The 22,812-nt window shown below is 30.4% G+C and overlaps 1 long non-coding RNA gene across 1 annotated transcript; it reads left to right on the forward strand.

Moving 5' to 3' along the window:
* The first annotated feature begins 451 nt into the window (after nucleotides 1-451).
* Nucleotides 452-1,396, forward strand: LOC128164817 (uncharacterized). The gene is made up of 4 exons (XR_008240995.1): nucleotides 452-553; nucleotides 809-840; nucleotides 1,073-1,175; nucleotides 1,339-1,396. It is a non-coding gene; the product is annotated as an uncharacterized LOC128164817 (long non-coding RNA).
* The last annotated feature ends 21,416 nt before the right edge of the window (nucleotides 1,397-22,812 follow it).

Genomic DNA, 22,812 nt, shown 5'->3' on the forward strand with positions numbered 1-22,812 from the left:
ATTGATAACATAATATTTCTTTATTCAGTGAAATTAAAAATGCAATGATTCATAGATCACACACGATAACTAATCACTAAAGACAAGAGTACGTGTTGAGGTGAATCAATTAAAAATATAACATTAAACATTAGGAATAGATGGATTTTCCAGTTTGTATCTCAATCACCTGTCATTATAAATCATTGTCATAATAATACATTAATGATTCTTTATTAGGTGAAGATTTAATATATTCTAATCTATAAGTAGTTGAATGTTCATTTTACTACCAAATTCCCAATATATAGTGATTTCAAGGGAAAACCTCCCTGAACATAAAAAAGTAGCCAAAAGTTCATTATTACATGTACATATCAAATTCCCAATTTTTGACTGAATTCATGGAAAATCCTCCCTTGTCGTACATATAAAGGACAAAATATTATGTGTGTTCAGTTTAATTTTCAAACGACAACGAAAATTAATACAATCATAACCATGAAATTTTATATATTTGTGTTGCTGGCTACTATTCTGCGCCTTGGACTCTGCCTGTCTATCTCCAAAACTCGTAAGTACTTTCATGGGTATCCAGTTCGACATTATGTTTCTTCTAAAGCAAAATAAGATGCATTTAGTTATTTGTTTATAGCTTTGCAGTCCTCATAGTTTATTGCCGAACATTTCAGAAGCATATAATCAAGATTTGTTCTAAAATGATTTTTAGAAGCATGCAAAAGTAGCAAAACAGGAAATTCTCCGTTAAGTCTTCAAAATATAGCTTACATTGTTTTTCATGTATTTTATTTTCATTTTTTCTTTCTAGCAACGAAGTATTTATGTCCGAAAAGTCTCTGTGTAAGTTTATAAAAGTACATGACTTTATTGTTTTTCATACAAAGTGTATTACATGTTAAACGAGAAACTTCTTAATTTTACTAAATAATGTCTGATTATGTTTGTATCTTTTATATTATAAGCATATCTTTTTAAATGTTACAATCAGTGATGTGAAAGTTAAATAATAATAATAATAATAAAAAATGGATATTGCAAATTTTTACGATATGTTTTTTTTTTCTTGTTTCAGGCTGACAATCCAGAGTGTAACATTGCCCCCAAGAAGTTTTTACCATGTACATCGCTAACACCGCCAAACATTTACTCTTGTGACTGTCATCCTTTATCAAGAGGTAATTTCATTATTTGTTGATTCTTTTTCATAAATAAAGCGATCTATTTTTCACTGCTGTATATATCACATTATTGTAAACACAAATAAATAAGGTTTTTTAGACATATTTGCATATTTGATATTATACTATACTATATACAAATTTTCTTGTTTCTTCGTAGATACTGGTCGATAAAGACAATTATGGTACAAAACTAACAATGTCAAAATAAAGGCATAATCTACATCTACTGTTTGTTTTGTTTTATCGTTGGAAAGAAAAAAAAATCTAATGGGTTGTTTAACAATCACGATCAATCAATTAAAGTGGAAAATTATGAAGTAAAAATTAAACTGAATATAATTTTTCTTTTTTAGCAAACTTCATATTGCACTTCAAATAAAATAAGTCAACAAGCGATTTATACAAACATTATATTCTACAGACACATTTGCCTATTTAATAATTTGTGCAATTATAACATCCCTGGGTTCAAAAGCTCTTCATGAATATTATTATTTCAAAACAATAAATGAAACGTTGAACAGTACTTGAAACCGTTTAATTATAGTGTTCAAACTTAAAAATGAACGTTGCAAGGTTTTAAAGGTCGGTCTCTATTTATTGAATGTTTTTGTTAAAGTACTATTTTCTCTTCAAATTATTAGTATACTTTCGGCTAATAAACACCAAAACAGAAAATCAGGTCTTGACTGCATTTTCAGACAAAACTATCTGCAAAATATAAGCTCTCTTTTTCAGCCAACCTGCTTATATGATGTTTTACACCATGTTCAGGCAAAACAAGTTTTAATATCAATACATATTTAGGAAATTATTATGCAAGAAATACGTTATATGTAAATATGAATACAGTCTTAAGAGTGATAATCAAAAATGATCTTTGGAAGGAAATTAATATCAAATAAACAAATTATATTTGTACAAATTATTCGAATTATTTTTGACATATTGTTTAGTATTCTCATGGTTAAGTAGCTTTCTCAAGGAATTTTACCTTTAAAACTGTGATCCAACGATGGATAGAAGAAAATGAAAATACAACGGTTAATTGGCCTTTTTCTTTAATTTATCAGTAATAGGGAAAAACCGGAAAATTATTTGTTATCTTTTTCATTTCCTGTATTAGTTTGTTAACAAGGTGCACTGTATAGGGACCTTAAAATTTCGTCTCAAACTTAATAGTTTTTATTTTTTGGCCGGTTTTTAAAATGCATCGTATATTCAAACACTTAATATGTAGAAGACACACAAACGTATGAAAATTGTTGTGTTCTACAACCAGCTTGTGTGCGATTTTTACCACTAACTTTTATTTGCTATTATAATTAAAAAGAACACACAAATGCCGTATTTAATTTGAAATATTAAATACTTATATGTTTAATCCAAACAATAGAGATTATAACAAATAATTTACTGGATCAAAAAGTAATGTACTAAAACAAAGACAATAAAAATAGTTTAATCATTTGGAATTGGTGTGGAAAAGCCGTGAATAATATTAAATTATTGATATAAATAAATGCAATTCTTGAAAGTCCATTGATCAAAGAAATTAGGAAATTTACATTTAAATTTTCTAGTTTCAGTATCAAAATATTGAGATATACTTTTTCTATATTCTTCAGGATTAGTAATTAACGATTTCAAATATGTTCAGGAGAACAACTCATAAAAAGGTGTATTAAGAAAAAATTGTCAGATTTTGTTTTAAGATGTGGGCAACATTAATTTTGTAGATCTGTAAATTCAAAAAACCTACAAGATATATAAAATCTAGCTCACTAAAACCTACCACCTTAATTTGACCACCATTATAACTGACAATATACATGCATTTAATGGTTTTTTTTTTTTAGGGCGAAGATTCATTACTGTCACCGTTTGATACATTATTCATTAATATTGATGAAATAGTTCACTTTCATGACAGAAATAACATTAGTTTTTGTTTTCAGTGATTTGCATGTATTACAAAAGTTCATAGCGTAATTCATTGGCGTAATAACGAGATTATTAAACCTTAATGCGGGCAATTTTTCTCAGCATGGACAAGCATGATACCCATCACCGCTAAATCTATAAAAGAAATTTTATATACAGATAAAATATAAAATTTAGGGTATCAGCAAGATTCCATTAATGCTGACTTCCTCAGTGGTACACTTTAACTGTTTTACTCTTTTACTTATACAAATAATCAATCCAAAAAAGTTCAAATTATTAAAAATGTTCGGGTATTTCACAAGTTATAACGTCAAAATAAATAACATAAATTCCACGTGCGTGATTTTGTGGGGTAGAGAATTTAATATGGTAAACGATAAATATGAATAAGTATACACAATCAAAAAGGACGTTATAACTGGAATGACATCAATTGTTTATGCATTTAAATGGTTTTATTTGGAATATTTCGGAACTTTTCTTTGGTTAACAGAAATTACTTAATATTTCGAATTGGCGTGTATCAGTTAATCGAACTGACACATCTTTTAGCAGGAAATCAGTTTGATAATGGCGATCTTTAGAGAATAAGCGAAATATATTGAGTCAAAAGAAAATGTGCACACATTCTATAATTAAATACGACATAATTTCAAGAATAATTTTTAACAAAAGAAAAGCATCGATAACATAAAATTTCTTTGTTCAGTGAAATTAAAAATCCAATGATCCATAGATCACACAATAACTAATTGTAATTAATCATGAATGACAAGAGTACATGTAAAGCTGAATAAACTATAGATATAGTATCAAACATTAAGAATAGACAGATTTTCCAGTTTGTATCTCAATCACCTGTCATTATAAATCTATGTTTTATAAACACATGTATATTCCTTTATTTAATTAGATGAAGGTTATCATCCGTAAGTAGCTAAAAATTTGTTTAACCACTTAATTCCTAATATTTTACTGAATTCATTAAAAAATCCCATCTGATCATATATATAAGGGACTAAATGTTACTTGTATTCAGTTTAATTTTCAAGTTGACAACCTTACCTAATAAAATCACAAAAGACAAGAGTATGTGTTGAGGTGAATCAATAAAAAATATAACATGAAACATTAGGAATAGATGGATTTTCCAGTTTGTATCTCATTATAAATCATTGTCATAATAATACATTAATGTTGCCTAATTATGTGAAGATTTAATATATTCTAATCTATAAGTAGTTGAATGTTCATTTTACTACCAAGTTCCCAATATATGAGTGATTCAAGGGAAAACCTCCCTTAACATAAAAAAGTAGCTGAAAGTTCATTATTATATGTACATATCAAATTCCCAATTTTTGACTGAATTCATGGAAAATCCTCCCTGAACGTACATATAAAGGACAAAACATTGTGTATTCAGATTTTCAAACGACAACGAAAACTAATACAATCATAACCATGAAATTTTATATATTTGTGTTGCTGGCTACTATTCTGCGCCTTGGACTCTGCCTGTCTTTCTCAAAAACTCGTAAGTACAGTCATAAATATCCAGTTTGACACTATGTTTCTTCTAATGCAAAATAAGATCCATTTAGTTATTTGTTTATAGCTTTGCAGTACTCATAGTTTATTGCCGAACATTTCAGAAGCATATAATCAATGTTCTGAAATGATTTTTAGAAGCATGCAAAAGTAGCAAAACAGGATATTTTCCGTTAAGGCTTCAAAATATAGCTTACATTGTTTTTCATGTATTTTATTTTCATTTTTTCTTTCTAGCAACGAAGTATTTATGTCCGAAAAGCCTCTGTGTAAGTTTATAAAAGTACATGACTTTATTGTTTTTCATGCAAAATATATTACATGTTAAACGAGGAGCTTCTTAATTTTACTAAATATGTCTGATTATGTTTGTATTTTTATATAATAAGCATATTTGCTTTAATTTTGCAATCAATGATGTGAAAGTGAAATGATAATAATAATAATAATAATAATAATAATAATGATAAATTTACATGTTTTTTTTCTTGTTTCAGGCTGACAATCCAGAGTGTAACATTCCCCCCAAGAAGTTTTTACCATGTACATCGCTAACACCGCCAAACATTTACTCTTGTGACTGTCATCCTTTATCAAGAGGTAATTTCATAATTTGATGATTCTTTTTCAAAAATAAAGCGATCTATTTTTTCACTGCTGTATATATCACATTATTGTTAACATAAATAAATAAGGTTTGTTAGACATATTTGCATATTTGATATTATACTATACTATATACAATTTTTTTGTGTCTTAGTAGATACTGGTCGATAAAGAAAACTATGGTACAAAACTAACAATGTCAAAATAAAGGCATATCTACATCTACTGTTTGTTTTGGTTTATCGTTGGAGAGAAAAAAAAATCTAATGGGTTGTTTAACAATCACGATCAATCAATTAAAATGGAAAATTATGAAGTAGAAGTAAACTGAATATAATTTTCTTTTTTAGCAAACTTTTCATATTGCACTTCAAATAAAATAAGTCAACAAGCGATTTATACAAACATTATATTCTACGGACACACTTGCATAAAATAATTTGTGCAATTATAACATCCCTGGGTTCGAAAAGTCTTCATGAATATTGATATTTCATATCAATAAATGTATCGTTGAACACTACTTGAAACCGTTTAATTAAATTGTTCATACTTAAAAATGAACGATACAAGGTTTTCAAGGTCGGTCTCTATTTGCCTTTGTTTTTTATAAGTACTACTAGACTTTGACCCGTGCGTGCACGGGTTGACATTGCATATCGGACATTTACGAAATAGGTTCATCGACACACCTTATTATTGACATTTACATAACAAAGCTATAAGCCTACAATAATGCTATTAATTTCACTACACTTTCCTTAGTTTGAATAATCTAATTGTGTCTCGGGAAAGGCCCTCACCACAGTTAGAATCCCTCCCTTATACCTGTAATGTAGCAGAAAATTGCAGAATCGCTCCAGAACGATTTTGGAGAAAGTTAATAATAACAGTCAAATTCACCACAACAAACCTTTTTGAGACTGCAAATACCTTCCAACTAAAAATTTTAATCCATAGAATGGAAGAATTCAACACCTTTTCACCTACGTATACGTATTTTCTTTGTAAAACTGGGTCCGTAGGACATTATTCATTTTTACGATAAAACATATTCTATCTTCACTCTCCTAACAAATATATGTAACTTTTTTGCATGTAATCAAATATTTTTTTGTCATCACGAAGACAAAAGTAAGTACTTAGTTGAAAGGTATCTTTGTTATTTTACATTTTCTCATAAGAAATCATTAATATATATGAACAGAACATATAGCAAAAGTCCAATGAAAATTTACCCGTATTTGTATTATCATTTCTGAGTTTATTCATGCAGATGTGATATTGTGGAAACATAAACTAAAGATCCCGTTAACGTGAATGTTTTGCGAAAGTGCAAGATTGTAAAATCCAAAAAATTAAGGTGATTTCCGGGATTTTTCAGGAATTTTTGTTGATTATTAATTATCGAAGCTTAACTGAGAAAAAATTAAAACAAATTGGTTATCTTCAGGTACCAGTGATGTTTAAAATATATAAAACAAAAGACAGTATTCTTCCGATTTCTCGGTATTAAAGAGCAAAAATTCGAGTCTATTATTTTAATATAGTAGTATAGATTTTCTCTTAAAATTATTAGCATATTTTCGGTTAATAAACACCAAAACAGAAAATCAGGTCTTGACAAAACTAACTGCAAAATTTAAGCCAACCGCCTTTTATGATGTCTTCACACCACGTTCAGGCAAAACAAGTTTTATATCTATAAATGTTTAGGAAAATATTATGTTAGAAATACATTATATGTAAATATAATTACAGTGTTTAAAGTGATCTTTGGAAGGAAATTAATGTTAAATAAACAAATTATATTTGTACAAATTATTCGAATTATTTTGACATATTGTTTAGTATTCTCATGGCTAAGTTTTTTTTTTCAAGGAATTTTACGTTTAAAACAGTGATCCAAAGATGGATAGAAGAAAATAAAAACACAACGGTTAATCGGCGTTTTTCTTTAATTTATCAGTAATAGGGAAAAACCGCAAAATTATTTATTATCTTTTTCATTTCCTGTATTTATTGTTTCGCAAGTTTGTTAACAAGGTGCTCTGTATAGGGACCTTAAAATTTCGACTCAAACTTAATAGTTTTTAATTTCTTGGCGGGTTTTTAAAATGCATCGTATATTCATACACTTAATATGTAGAAGACACACAAACATATGTTAAATGTTGTGTTCTACTACCAGCTCGTGTGCGTTTTTTACCACTAACTTTTATTTGCTATTATAATTAAAAAGAACACAGAAGATGCCGTAGTTAATTTAAAATATTAAATACTTACATGTTTAATCCAAACAATTGAGTTTATAACAAATTATTTTTCTGGATCAAAAAGTAATGTACTAAAACAAGGACAATAAAAATAGTTTAATCATTTGGAATTGGTGTGGGAAAGCCGTGAATAATATTAAATTATTGATATAAATAAATGCAATTCTTGAAAGTCCATTGATCAAAGAAATTGGGAAATTTACATTTAAATTTTCTAGTTTCAGTATCAAAATACATGTATTGATATATACTTTTTCTATATTCTTCATAATTAGTAATTAACGATTTCAAATATGTTCAGGAGAACAACTCATAAAAAGGTGTATTAAGAAAAAATTGTTAGATTTTGTTTTAAGATGTGGGCAACATTTGTAGATCTGTAAATTCAAAAAACCTACAAGATATATAAAATCTAGTTCACTAAAACCTACCACCTTAATTTGACCACCATTATAACTGACAATATACATTTAAAAGTTTTTTGTAGGGCGAAGAGCCATTACTGTCACCGTTTGATACATTATTCATTAATATTGATGAAATAGTTCACTTTCATGACAGAAATAACATAAGTTTTTGTTTTCAGTGATTTGCATGTATTACAAAAGTTCATAGCGTAATTCATTGGCGTAATAACGAGATTATTAAACCTTAATGCGGGCAATTTTTCTCAGCATGGACAAGCATGATACCCATCACGGCTAATCTATAAAAGACATTTTATATACAGATAAAATATAAAATTTAGGGTATAAGCAAGATTCCATTAATGCTCACTTCCTCAGTGGTACACTTCAACTGTTTTATTATTTTACCTATACAAATAATCAATCAAAAAAAGTTCAAATTATTAAAATTTTTCGGGTATATTACAAGTTATAGCATCAAAATAAATAACATAAATTCCACGTGCGTGATTTTGTGGGGTAGAGAATTTAATATGGTAAACGATAAATATGAATAAGTATACACAATCAAAAAGGACGTTATAACTGGAATGACATCAAATATTTATGCATTTAAATGGTTTTATTCGGAATATATCGGAACTTTTCTTTGGTTAACAGAAATTACTTAATATTTCGAATTGGCGTGTATCAGTTAATCGAACTGACACATCTTTTAGCAGGAAATCAGTTTGATAATGGCGATCTTTAGAGAATAAGCGAAATATATTGAGTCAAAAGAAAATGTGCACACATTCTATAATTAAATACGAAATAATTTCAAGAATAATTTTTAACAAAAGAAAAGCATCGATAACATAAAATTTCTTTGTTCAGTGAAATTAAAAATCCAATGATTCATAGATCACACAATAACTAATTGTAATTAATCATGAATGACAAGAGTACATATAAAGCTGAATAAATTATAGATATAGTATTAAACATTGAGAATAGACAGATTTTCTAGTTTGTATCTCAATCACCTGTCATTATAAATCTTTGTTTTATAAACACATGTATATTCCTTTATTTAATTAGATGAAGGTTATCATCCGTAAGTAGCTAAAAATTTGTTTAACCCCTTAATTCCCAATATTTTACTGAATTCATTAAAAAAATCCCACCTGAACATATATATAAGGGACTAAATGTTACTTGTATTCAGTTTAATTTTCAAGTTGACAACGTTAGCTAATAAAATCATAACTTTGAAATTTCAAGTTTTTGTGTTGCTGGCTTCTTTCCAGCTCCTTGCCCAATGGATTTCCCCGGTCTTTATTTCTTCGTAAGTACAGTCATGGATATTGAGTCCGACACTATGTTTGTTTCAGAGCAAAATAAAATGCATTTGGTTGTTTGTTGATAGTTTTCTGTATTTGTTGTTTTTAGAAGCATGTCGACGTACCAGGATTTCCTCCGTATATTCTTCAAAATATAGCGTAGATTGTTTTCCGTTAAAATTATTTTTATTTTTAGCAAAAAGGTATATATGTCCGGAAAGCCTCTGTGTAAGTTTAAAAATGTAGGCGTATTTTCATGCAAAGTGTGTTAAATGTTGCATTAGAAACTTCTTAATATTTTTTAATTATGTCTTATAATGTTTGTAAATTATATGTATTAAGCTTTTCTTCTTAACTGTAATGAATAGTGATAGTATATTAACAAAAATATTTCTGGAAAATACTCATATCGTAAATTTTGAATGACATGTTTTATTCTCTTGTTTTAGGCTGACAACCCAGAGTGTCGCATTGCCCCCAAGAAGTTTTATCCATGTACATCGCTAACAAAGCCCAATATTTACTCCTGTGACTGTTCTTCTTTAGAAAGATAATTTATTAATTTGCTGATTCTTTTTCAAAAATAAAGCGATAGATTTTTTAACTGCTGGATATATCACATCATTGTTCACATAAATAAATAAGATTTGCTAGACACTTTTTTATAATTGATATCACGATATCTGTTGAGACATACTTTAAAAACTTTCTTGCTTCTTTGTAGATAATGATCGATAAAGACAATCATGGTACAAATAAAACTATCAGTGTCAAAATAAAGGCATAACTTCATCTACTGTTTGTTTTGTTTTATCATTGGAAAGAAACCAAAATATCTAATGGATTGTTTAACAATCAATCGAAGTGGGAAATTGAGAAATTAAAGTTAACTTAATGTATGAAAAAAACACCCAAGGCGCAATATTCAATTTACAATATCAAATAGTTATTTCTTTAATCTTTAAAAAAAACCTGCATATTTTTAGCCTGTTGACTTAATACACACTTCCTATGCGTTTAGCTAGTTATTATACATGTAATCAAGTAATTTTCTGCTGAACTGAGAAACTTTTTTCAAGGCGTAGTGAATCACCTTCAGATCTTGTAAGGTTGTACCAAAAATCATTCCTTTGCATGACTCCAACAGCAATTTGACGCTGTGTTTGCATCGAAAATGTATTTTTATAAACTCAACAAAAAACCCGAATTCAAAATGGTGTAAATTATCTCACCTTTTTGCATTATACTGTAGTCTAGATAGAAAAAAACCCCAAATGCATTAGGAAGATATATTTGATCTGTATTCTATATAATGCACCCAAAATAAAACATACCTACATGTAACATGAATTCATAGAAAAAAATGTTTTCAAATATATTTTCTATAATTTTAACTGTTTTAATGGTTTAAAAAGTTAAAAATGTTTGGATGGGTTGCTTGCCAAATAAGGTGTTAAAGGGCTACTAAGTACATGCAATATTTTTTAAACGAATATTTCCAAGAACACTAATAATGAAATAGATTGATTTGCAAAATCTTAAGACAATTCGAATATCATTTACTGAAAAAATTATTAGCACATCGTTCGTGTGTTAAGTTCTTACTTTGTACATACTTTTGCATATAAATGCATTTGCTGCGCTCTATAAGAATAGTAATTAGGCAATAATGTATAATAATTTTCAGTATTTAGTTTTGATCTTTGGTGAATATCTTTGCAATTTTTTATTTCTTAACTATACGGGGCTAGTGATGCTGTTTAAAAGAAAATCAGAGGAAAGTAAAGTGATGATATCAATATTAAATTGTCTGAAGAGTAATTACTTTAAACAGAATCTGGGTTAATTAGCCAAAATCTATCGCAAAGTTTTGTGTTATGCGCCGTACATAGCAACCTTTTAACACATACGAAACTGTAGGTCAACCATCCGAATTTTTTTCAGACTGGAAGCTACAGACCTGCACCTATAAAACATTGTGAAGAATTGATGCTTAAACGTTACTTTTTAAATTCGTTTTATTCTGTTTATGAAACCTTTATCGAAACGCTGTACAAATTACAAATGCCCTACTGTGGGTTCTTTTTCAGCATGTGTCAAGTATTATCCATTAGCTTTTTAAAAAGGCCGACATAATTCAAACAATCACTTAAAACAAAAAATTATCAACACAATGCATGTTATTATCTTTTTATATCGTAAGTGAGAATAAAATCGACTACATCATATTAATATTTATCAATAAAATTATCATTATACATGTATATAATGCTTTATTAAGAAAGGTTACTTCTTAAATTGTCAAAAGACGACAACACAAGAAAATGTTTTCAACAGGTAAAGCGTAAATCTGATTGAACGATTGTTACATATTTGATTGTCAGCCAGCACACAAATTATCATTGTCTGCTGTATATCTAATATGACAATAATATTTACATGAATAAGTCAAATATTTTTTTCCCAAAGAGTTGCTCATTCATCTGTCTTTATAATATTTACAAATTTTAAAATTAGACTGGCGTTAATTGACTATCAAAATCCCAAAATTACGCGTGCCCTTGAGGTATAAATAAAATGTGAAACTTTACTTTCATTCAGTTGAATTTGGCAAGAAAAGCAATCGTGAAATAGTTTGCATTTATAGTTTTGGCCTTTTCAATGTTCTTGGCCTTTCCCAATTTCGCAAGTAAATTCAGTTTTAAATCAGTTTTTAATCCAATTTTAAATTTATGATTGATTTAAAGCACAAAGAAATTAGAGTAAAATACTTTTTTACTAAAAGTGTGAAAGAAAGTAACCTTAATACATGTTATATTTAAATTGAGTACATATTGAAATTATCTTATCAAGGACCTTACATCACTGTCAGAGGATTTACCTTATGCAGAACATCATTAACCTGCAAAATAATACCATTTTTTAACAATTCTTCAATACTCGAAAAAACAAATTCAGAATGACATATTTCTGGTTTTTTATTGTTACAATACTTGGGATCATGAAATTGAAAAAAAATGCACACTTATCCTGAAAAACTAATGTTTGAATCCGTATCACTGACATTTTTTCAAAAATTAACATGTGAACGTTGAACGTTGAATCTTGTGTTTTGTTGGGGTCCTGTCCAGTCAACCTCCTAAAACTGTCTTGAAGAGAGAAACACCTCTATAATTTGGGAGGGGAGGGGGAGGGGTGGCGTAGTACATCTATAACTTCAATTTCACTCCTTATTTCCTGATTTCCATACCAATTTTTTACATACTTCCAAAAAAGTGAAGGGGGGGGGGGGGCAACTCCATGATAATTCAAATTATCAAAGTCTCCTACTGGCCCCTCTGATGCTACGTGCCTGACTCTGACCTAGATAAAAAAAAATCTGCCAGCTCGCTTTAAAAGCCTTATAAATCAATTAATTTTCATAACATTCGCAATATGCATGTAGTTTTAAGAAAAGTGATATCTGAGATACAATCATGCCGGACATTTACCGGTCCAGGCCTCCCGACTTGTTTTTTGCCTATGACAACAACAGAATTTCGACAAATGGAGAAACATTTGCACTTATCTCTTAAAATCTCACATCAAACGCACGCTACTTACATCCTCAAACTCCGAAAAATTCCTTAAATACTCTCCAAATTGACCTTTTACTCTGCAACAACACCAACTTCAGACAAGGCCGGTCATTGTGATATCTAATGTTAAATCAAATTTCATTGGTTGATATTCCTGGTGGTCCAATCAGAATCAGTCTTTCTCGAAGACGTCAAAACGGCCGGCCTTGTCAGAAAACGATGTGGAGAGCCCTGGACCGGTAAATGTCCCAGTAAAAATAGACTGGCGACTTCGAGAGAATAATGACGTATATCTCTGCTATTTTAAGACCTATCAACTTGAAATTCGGCATGAAATTATTTCAGACATCACTTTCCTTAAACGACATGCGTATTGCGAATGTTATGAAAATTAATTTATTTATTAGGCTTTTGAAGTGGGCTGGTAAATTTTTATCTGGGTCAGAGTTCGACCCCTTTCTTTATTTATGGTTACATTGAAACAAATGTTAAAACGGGCTTGGTCCCTATGACTTTGATAGAAAGCTTCATTTTTTCACTTTTCGAAACATGTGAATTTTGTAATTTTGAACATAATGTTGAATTTCGTTTCGATGATTATTACACTGATCGATTGCTTCTTCTACAAAGTCCCGTTTTGCTTCTTGAGGGTGACACGATTTCTGCTGGCTTTGTAAAGTTTCCAGTCGTCCGCTGATTTGGATCGTAAGGCTTTTTCGTGTAGATATTCTCGATTGTGAATTTCATTCAAAATTTCATCAGTTATCCACTCCTCTGAATTGACATTTATTCTCCTTTCTTTAAAGGGTAGATGTTTGTCTACTACTTTGAAAAATTTTGTCATGAAACCGTTCCACATTTGATTTACGTCACTCATTTCTTTTAATTTCATTCCACTTTTCCGCGCGGATATCTTTATAGAATTGGTTTTCATCTAAATTCCGGAAACTGCGAAATTTTATATTCAAGGGACTTGGACATGATTTGAGCTCAAAATTAAAAATTTTATTTTTCCAATTTTAATGTAAAGAATGGTTAATTTGGGTACTTTTAATGTATCTCTCTTATAACTTGACTTATAACATTCAAATTTTGGTCAATCATTCAAAATGAGCAAGTAAACCGTTTTATACCTAAAAAAAAATTTCTAAAGTTCTAAAATTGTGTCCAAGTCCCTTTAACATGACAATTGGTGCCACATTTTATTTTCCCTCGTACCGCATAAACTAAATTGTGGTCACTTATACCCGCACGTATTTCGCCGGATTTGCACATATCCCCAGATTCGGACACATAGATATGGTCAATGAGGGTGCTCGAATCTTTTTTTTTTTTACTTTATAGCCTCTTTCATTATTTGAGATAGCCCATGCATTTCCATAACTTTTTTCAGATTTGAGTTTTTATTTTCATCAACATTAAAATCACCCATTATTATTACGTTGTTGTTAGTAAAAGTTAATGATTGCACGTGTTTTTCAAAACGGTCAAACCATTCAGATTTAGAGTATGGTGGACGACAAACAACAACACAAGTAAATTAAGTAGAGTTATGGACTTTTAAATTAAAGTTTAAAACTTCAATATCATCATGCTGTCGGACATCGGTAATCTGGAATTTATTTATTTTTTTTGATGAATACAGCAATTCCTCTACCGTGCCTGTCACGGTCACGCCTTACCAGCCTATATCCATTGATTGATAATTCAGAATCAGATATACTATTGTCAATTTTACTCTCAGTAACTGCAAGCACATCAAATGAACACTTCCGTAGTATAATTTTAATTTGGTCAAATTTGCTAAATAAACCACATACAGTTAAGTGCCCAAAAGAAATGCCTTTCGGTAATGACTGGATTAGATTTTAAGGTGATTTTTTCAAGATCATAGTTCATCGATATATTTTCAATACAGGAATCACAAATCCATTCTGAAATATCGGGAAAGTTAAACAGAACAGCGCTACCGTTAGATATTTTGAAACAGCCGACACATGATACATTCTGTTGCGTTGATTGGCTAGACCCTTGCCATTTAATGTAAGTTACATGAATTTTTTTTCAAATGTGACAGCTTTATGATTTTTTAAACACGCAGTCAGTTTTTTATTCTGTGTCAGTAGATGTTTTTTTTAAACATTTTTATACATTAACACTAAATGACCATTTTGGCCACTGTGACACCTTGCATTAAGAACCCCTACTCTATACACTATATGAGTGTTTTGGCCCCGGCCTAGATTCAAATCCCTGCCTTGGGAGACATGAAATTTAGAAATTTGATAGATGGTTTTATTTTCTTTCTTTATATTCAGTCAGGCTTTATTCAGCAGAAGTAAAGAAGGCGATTTTTAAAACATTAAATGCATTGAAACTATATGACCATTTTGGCCTCGCCTTAGAATCAGTACCTCTACCTTTGGGGTCATGCAATTTATAAAAACGGTATAGTGAACTTCCTTGTCTTCAAAATTATGAATTCAGTTTTCCTTACAGTTGTGTGGGAGTAGTGTGGAAGATAAATTTTGGGAGTTGATTTTAACTCCCCTATGCGTTACTCAGGCAAACCGAAAGTGAACAAGTATTTGGACCTAGGCATAAATCATCACCGTTGACAAAACTAAGTATTTGAAAAAATCGATAAATTCGATGTAATGTATTCAGAAGCATTGTTTTTAAGGAAACTAATCTATAATAAATTATAATTTGAAAAAAGTCAGATTTTAAATGATAAGAAAAATTTAGATATTTTTATAGTCGTATGTATTCCTCCGAGTTCAAGTCAGATTTTAAATGAAATGAATAATTTAAATATTTTTATAGTCGTATGAATTCCTACGAGTTCAATAAGACTGTCATTAATTTCTACAGCAGTAGGCGCTTGGTATCAAAGACAGACTGCCCAATCTAAAGATAGAATCAATACTGGCGTAGACTAGAATTTATTATTATTTGTTTTTTAAAAAATGTTGGATACACTTTTTCAGAAATATTTCGATTACTGATACATAATGCATCGTACGTTTGATGGCGTTAACTCTCTCTTTAACATGATTCATTTGGGGTTTTCCGTCCACAGCTCGGAATTCTTGTCGAAAAGACCGTAAAAATTTGTCTTGCAAATCTTCATCTCCCTTTAGATCATTTGGTAGAATAGCTTTAGTGTTACACATTGCTGCGAACTGATTTTTCCAGTGACACTTGCTGCATCTTTTCCCAAATGCTAGACAATGTTCTCGACTGTGATTTTTCTAACATTCACTACATGTGAAGAATAATATAATCTTGTATTGTTATTTGAACCTCTGTATTTCTGTGTTCAAGATGCTTGTTGATTACGGGTTCCAGTATTTTTTTTAAATGTATGTTCATTTCCTGTAGACGGTTTCACAGACTGTTTGTTTTTATCACACTTTAGAGGACTGGTCTGTTCTTCCTGTTGTAAATCTTTCGTCCAGCTCTTTGACTCTAAATTCACACGACATACACTCGATGCTTTTACGAGAATAAGTTCATTGTCTCTGAGAAGTCTCTTTCACGTTTTTGGAGTGTACACCACACGCAATTATATCTCTTAAAATATCATCTTCTATTGTGTCAAATCTAAAGTTCTTGGGTATGATTCTTAAGCCAGTAACACACTGGTCCATGGGTTATTGTTTCCCCTTTGATCACATCATGAAATTTATGTTTTTTTCTCGGAATACTTTTTTTCTGTCTTCTTCTACTATTGTCATAGTATTGAAAATTTCTCTATTTTTTGGACCAATAATAAACAGGAAAGCACTGCATTCCTCTGTGTCGGTTCTGCCATTCATAGCAGTGGTTAAGTATCGTTTCATGGTCTGCTCCCTTTTTTCTATATTTCAGGTAAATTTCCATCTGTGGTGGAAAAATCCAACTCTGGTGGTGGACGAATATGTTCATTTATTGTTTAGGTATTATGGTTTCTTCTGACCGTATGTGATGTTATGTTTCTAAAGAACATACTAAAGAACAACCTAGTCCGTGTTGCACGTTTTACTAAGTTTTTTAACTAGTTTATTCCCCGGAGTCCAATTGTACAGGTTACGAAAATGTAATGTAAATAAATGAAAACCGTATAGAAACGGAATTGACTAATAACATTCCACAATGTTCGTGAGTAAAATTACTGTTTGTGTTTTTAGAAGAGGGGCTGTTCCGAAATCATTGTGACAAATACTGTTGTCCTCGTTTGAAAAGAAATGGGCGTTTCTTTTGTTACAATTGACAACACTGTGCCGAATAATTATGCCAGTGCCAAGGTGACATTTTTGCACCCGTCTAAGCTGCATATATCGAAAAATTCAAATATGCCATATGATAAACCATTGCATAAAGAGTCAACATCCACCTTTGTTATCATTGTATTTCACTGTCAGGTGAGATATTTACCTTTCAAAAATAAATTCCTATAGGAAAATATTTTTTCCAATATGAAAAACAATATTCCTAGAGGAATTTCAATTCAGATAGGATTTGATAAAATCCGATAGGAAAACTTAATATCCTATAGGAAAAGTACATGTCTGAATCAAATTCCTACAGGAAATTCCATTCTCCTATAGGAAATATAATTCCTATAGGACTTTAAGAAAATCCTATAGGATTGTCAATATTTCCTGTAGGGGAATCAATTCTCATAAGGGAATTATAATTTTCCTATGGAATATTAATTTTTAAAGATAAATATCTCACCTGTCAGGTGAAAAACACTAAAACCAAAAGTGGTTAATATACTCTCTAGACAATCGTCTACCATTTGGTATATATGGATTTTTCCGATACTGCATCTTAAGCGGGTGCAAAAATGCCACCTTGGCACTGGCATAATTATCCGGCACAGTGTTTGACGCTCAATAGTTTACAAAGTTTGGGTCATTCCATTCAAACGAAAACTTTAACAACTTCAATGCGCTTAATTGTGGCTTTTCTTTCTGTTGTCTACAAATCCGTTAGCATGCCGAACACGCTTTCTCGTCGACGTTTATAAACTGGATAGGCTTGAAACATCACGTGATCAGTTAATATATAATGAATATTTACAGCTGGGGCATTTACTGACCGGATCGGTCAGTAAATCAAAATTAATTCGAAATTATATTCAAAAGTTTTAAATGCTTTTGAACTAAATTGTATAAAATACAGGAAGTTTCTAGCTTGTGTAGATCATCACACAAAGTTGAGATCGGGGTTCCAACATACCAAAAATAGTATTAAAATGGCATATATAGCTATAATAGCCAATCAGGTTGATTAAACATGATAGAAACTGCGAAAGATACGAAACAAAATAGACATCACGGTCTTCAGAAACTTAATTTTTGTCAGAAAACGAGAATGCAATAGAAGAAGTTAATTCCTCAGAAGTAAGAATTTGGAAAAGAATTATTGCAATACGAGATATGATACCGTGGAATCATTAGAATTCGTGGTGGCTCAATTTTCGTTGTATTCATGAGTAGCCCTCTCTCATGAATTTACATCCTCAACTAAAACAAATTTTCAGAGTTAATTTTCTTACTGAAGCTGAAAACCTAGATATCCATGAAATTACATCCCCCGAATTTAAATGATTCCGCTGTTTCACATAAAAAAAGAGCCATGTTCATCCCTTAGAATTTTTCGAACTAAGAGTTTTATTTCTCTGTGGGATAATTTCAGATCTCAAAATTAAATCAGGCAAAAATCATTTGGAATAAAGTTCAGTCTAAAAATTATAGAACTGCTTAAAAGATTTAAATAAAATTGTCAATTTTTTTTAATTGTCGCAATATCTGCAACACGGATTTAACATATGTTTAATGATTCAAAGGTAATTGAAAATAACCAATAGAACAAAGCATTATGCTTTTTCATATACTTTTTATTTTTTGTAATCTATTTTGCTAAATAGAAGATCATATCATTTAATACAGAACACGGTATAAATCAACACAATATATTACGAATACAATGAATAAGCCCTTAGGAGCAAAATGTAGAATGAAAGTTTTGTTTAGCAAGTAATTTTGTATAACTGTCTAAAGAGCCGACATGGCTAAAAGCGCTAAAAGTAAAACCTTTATTTAATTTGGACTGTCGCATTCTGTTTTTTTAATTGAAGTATTTTTTGAAAAACTGGTTTGAGGACAAACAGGGTATTTTAAAGCTTAAAATTTGGTGTCCCTTAATGTGTAATGTGTATGTGTATAATGTGTATAAATACATGCCAAAGATTGTTTGGTCAAGTATTTAAGTTTTAAATTAAAAAAATATTTCTGAAAATCAAAATTGTATTTTTTAAATATCTTTTTAATAAATGGATAAAAACTAATGAATATATAGCATATAGTTATGTAAATACTTACTGAACAAGGATATTTTACAAAGAAATTGAAACGAAAATGCGAAATTTTAGGATACTTGCTATTTATCAAATTAGAACCGATCCCGATCGAACAAAGTGATCCCGATTAGAATTATTTAAAAATTGAAATTTTCCTCAAATTCTGCAGTTTATTCTGAGTAATTGATATGAATTATAAAGTCAGTAAATAAGGCCATCATTAAAAATATCTATGTTTCCCCTAACCCTACCCTTAATTTTGAAGTTGGGTAGGTAGGTAGGTAAATAATTATTTTTTTCGCCAATTGAAAAATACATTATAAATTAAAAATGAAAAAAATCAATCAATTCTTTAATTAATTACAAAACTAAAAAAAAATATGACCATTTGTAAATCAAATTGTTATACTTGTACTAATGGAATGTAAACAAAATTAGTAACGAATTCAGAATTTGATATTGTCTATCTAAAATTTATACGTGTTTCATTCAATGAATAGTTGTGCACGAGTAGATTCGTTATCATTTGTAAGTTGATGTACATGTTAACCTATATTTAAATATCATATTTTATGTAATGTTCATACTTTAAAGTATCAATTAGTTTTTCAAAATTTGGTTTATAAAAAGTCTAAAAGTATATTAAAACAATAATATTTGAACATTCAATAATGTCTGATAAATTTAAGGTAATGAAATACATGTAAATGTTTGTGAAGTCATATTTAATGATTCTACAATATCGAGTTTACACAAAAGTTTATACACTAGCAAAGTATATACTTCTTTGATAAGGAAATAGGTGTACAGACAAAGAAATATTAATACAAATGTGAAAAATAATACCTGGGAAAAAAATAAATGTAGATAATAAAGATTTTTGTATATTTACCCAATTTCACTTTAATAATAGTCATTACCATAACCAACTCTATTTGAAATTTGATGAAATTTAGAGAACTGTTTAAATTTTTAACATCATAAAGAGTCTTTCATATCACAAGTACAAACCTAATTTTTGGGAGACTTATTTCTCCCTTACAGAAAAGTTATAAGGAAGAAGTTTGAGAAATCAGGGAGACAGTCATTATTTGATTCAGCATAATCTACAGGAAATATACACAGATTCAACCTTAATTAAAATTGGATTAGAATCTTTAAAAGCAAGTTTATAAAAAATAAAACAACTTCTTAATGTTTTAAAAACTTATCCAATCTGATAAATTTTGTTAATTTGATGTATTCATACATTTTACAGATAAAATGTTTTGTAATTGTGCTAGCTAAATGACAAATAAAACCAGCTTCTGTACTTTTGTGTATTTTGGAGATATTAGTCCAACCCTATTACCCAATTACAACCTCACTTTAATTTTTAAGATAACTGTAAACAGGTGGTTTTGTGATTATTTTAGCATTAAGTTGGCAAAGTTATTAACTAATTATAAGTCACCAATTAATTGTAATATGAACACTAAAAGTAATAAACAGCGGTTGTTATTTTTAAATCACAGTAGGCATGTTGCTTCACCTTTATATTTTGTAACCCATAGACAATTGCAAATTTTTAATCATAACAGTGGTTAACTGGGGTTGTGAAACGTCTTTTGAATGAAATGTTTATCATTTTAATGTCTTTGGGTTTAATTTGCACGAACGTTAACTCAGAATACAGGGTGACTTCAACTTCTCTTTCGGAGGAAATTCCGGCGAAGTTATCAAGGTATTTCGCCCATGTTGATGATCGGGTTAAATTAGGTTTCTATAAAAATAATTCTCTATTTAATATGGTGATAAAAACAATTCAGTCGGCGGGATTTCATTGGGTCGGTCGCGTTAGGGGAAACATGAAACAGAGCGTCGTGACTAAAACACCATTGTGAGATCACTCAACACCAGATATGGTTCAGTAGAAAGGGCTGAAATATTTAGAGCTAAAGTCCAGACTCGCATCAGAGGAAGAGACGAAACGATCCCAGAGTTGGCACAAGCTATAAGAAAACTGACTAGGCAAGCCTATCCAAGTGCTCCTGCTGATATAACAGATAGTTTAGGTATTGATCATTTTATAGATGCTCTTCCAGATTTCGACATGAGGCTTAAATTAAGGGCGTCTCATCTTAGAACTATAAGCGATGCAGAGCTGCAAGCCATCCGCTTAGAAACACTGAAACTTGCTGACAAAGAGGGCGCCAGGTAGATATCAGCAAGGAAATAGTTCCCCTCCGTATGATCAACTTACTAGATACACCTTCCAAAGTTTACAAAGGTTCCATTGCTGCAATTTGTAACGAGGTCAGTTCTGATGATTTTGTGACATATCATCATGTTCAGAGTTTAAGTCAAGATAACAAAATTTCTAAAAAGAGGCAACTCAAAGACAACCCCATACCAGAGCATCTGAAAGAATTAATTGAGAGGTCGAGCACCCATCTTTCTTCCCATGAACAAGAACAGATGACGAAACTTTTATGTTCATATCAGCAATAATTTTCAAAGAATTCCTCAGATTTAGGGCGTACAACACTTGTCAAACATGAGATAGACACAGGAAATACCCGACCAATTAAGCAGAGAACAAGAAGAATCCCCATAGCAAAAATGAAAGAGGCAGAGGAAGAGATTACCAGAATGAAAGAAGAAGGCATCATAGAAGCCTCAGTCAGCCCTTGGTCATCCAACATAATACTGGTGAAGAAGAAAGATGGTTCTCTTAGATTTTGCGTGGACTTTCGTCAGCTAAATGATATCACCATAAAAGATTCTCATCCCTTACCTAGGATTGATGACACCCTAGATGCAATTTCCGGGTCAAAATATTTTAGTACATTAGATTTGAAGTCAGGCTACTGGCAAGTTGGTCTGGCGGAGAACGACAAACAGAAAACAGCATTTTCCTTTCCGGGTGGGGGACTTCGGCAATTTACGGTAATGGCTTTTGGGATATGTAATGCCCCAGCCACATTCGAGAGGCTCATGGAAAGATTTCTACATGGTGTATCATATGATATATTCCTAGTCTACTTAGACAACATCATTGTTCATTCGAAAACATTTGATGAGCAAATCGAGAACCTAAAATTGGTGTTTGAAAGATTAAAAGATGCCAACTTAAAATTGTGCCCAAATAAATGTCAACTCTGCCAAACAGAAGTCCTTTTCTAGGTCACAAAATTAGTGAAAATGGCATTTCTACAGATCTAAACAAGATAAAAGCTGTCAAAGATTGGCCAACACCAAAATCTACAAAAGAAGTTAGAAGCTTTCTTGGGTTAACATCATACTACAGGAAGTTTATACTTCACTACGCAGACAAAGCTCGACCCTTTCATAAATTAACAGAAAAATCAGTTAGGTTCCAATGGAATGACGAGTGTCAAGAGTCGTTTGAAATATTAAAGAATGCATTAATCACAGCCCCAATTTTGTCTTATCCAACTGAAGATGGCACTTTTATTTTAGATACTGATGCTATATTAATTAGTTCGGGAGCAGTATTATCCCAGGTTCAAGATGGAACAGAAAAAGTCATTTCTTACTATAGTAAAACCTTTACCAGACCTGAAAGAAGTTACTGTGTAACTAGGCGTGA

The sequence above is a fragment of the Crassostrea angulata genome, chromosome 10 (assembly GCF_025612915.1).
Source record: "Crassostrea angulata isolate pt1a10 chromosome 10, ASM2561291v2, whole genome shotgun sequence".
NCBI lineage: Eukaryota > Metazoa > Mollusca > Bivalvia > Ostreida > Ostreidae > Magallana > Magallana angulata.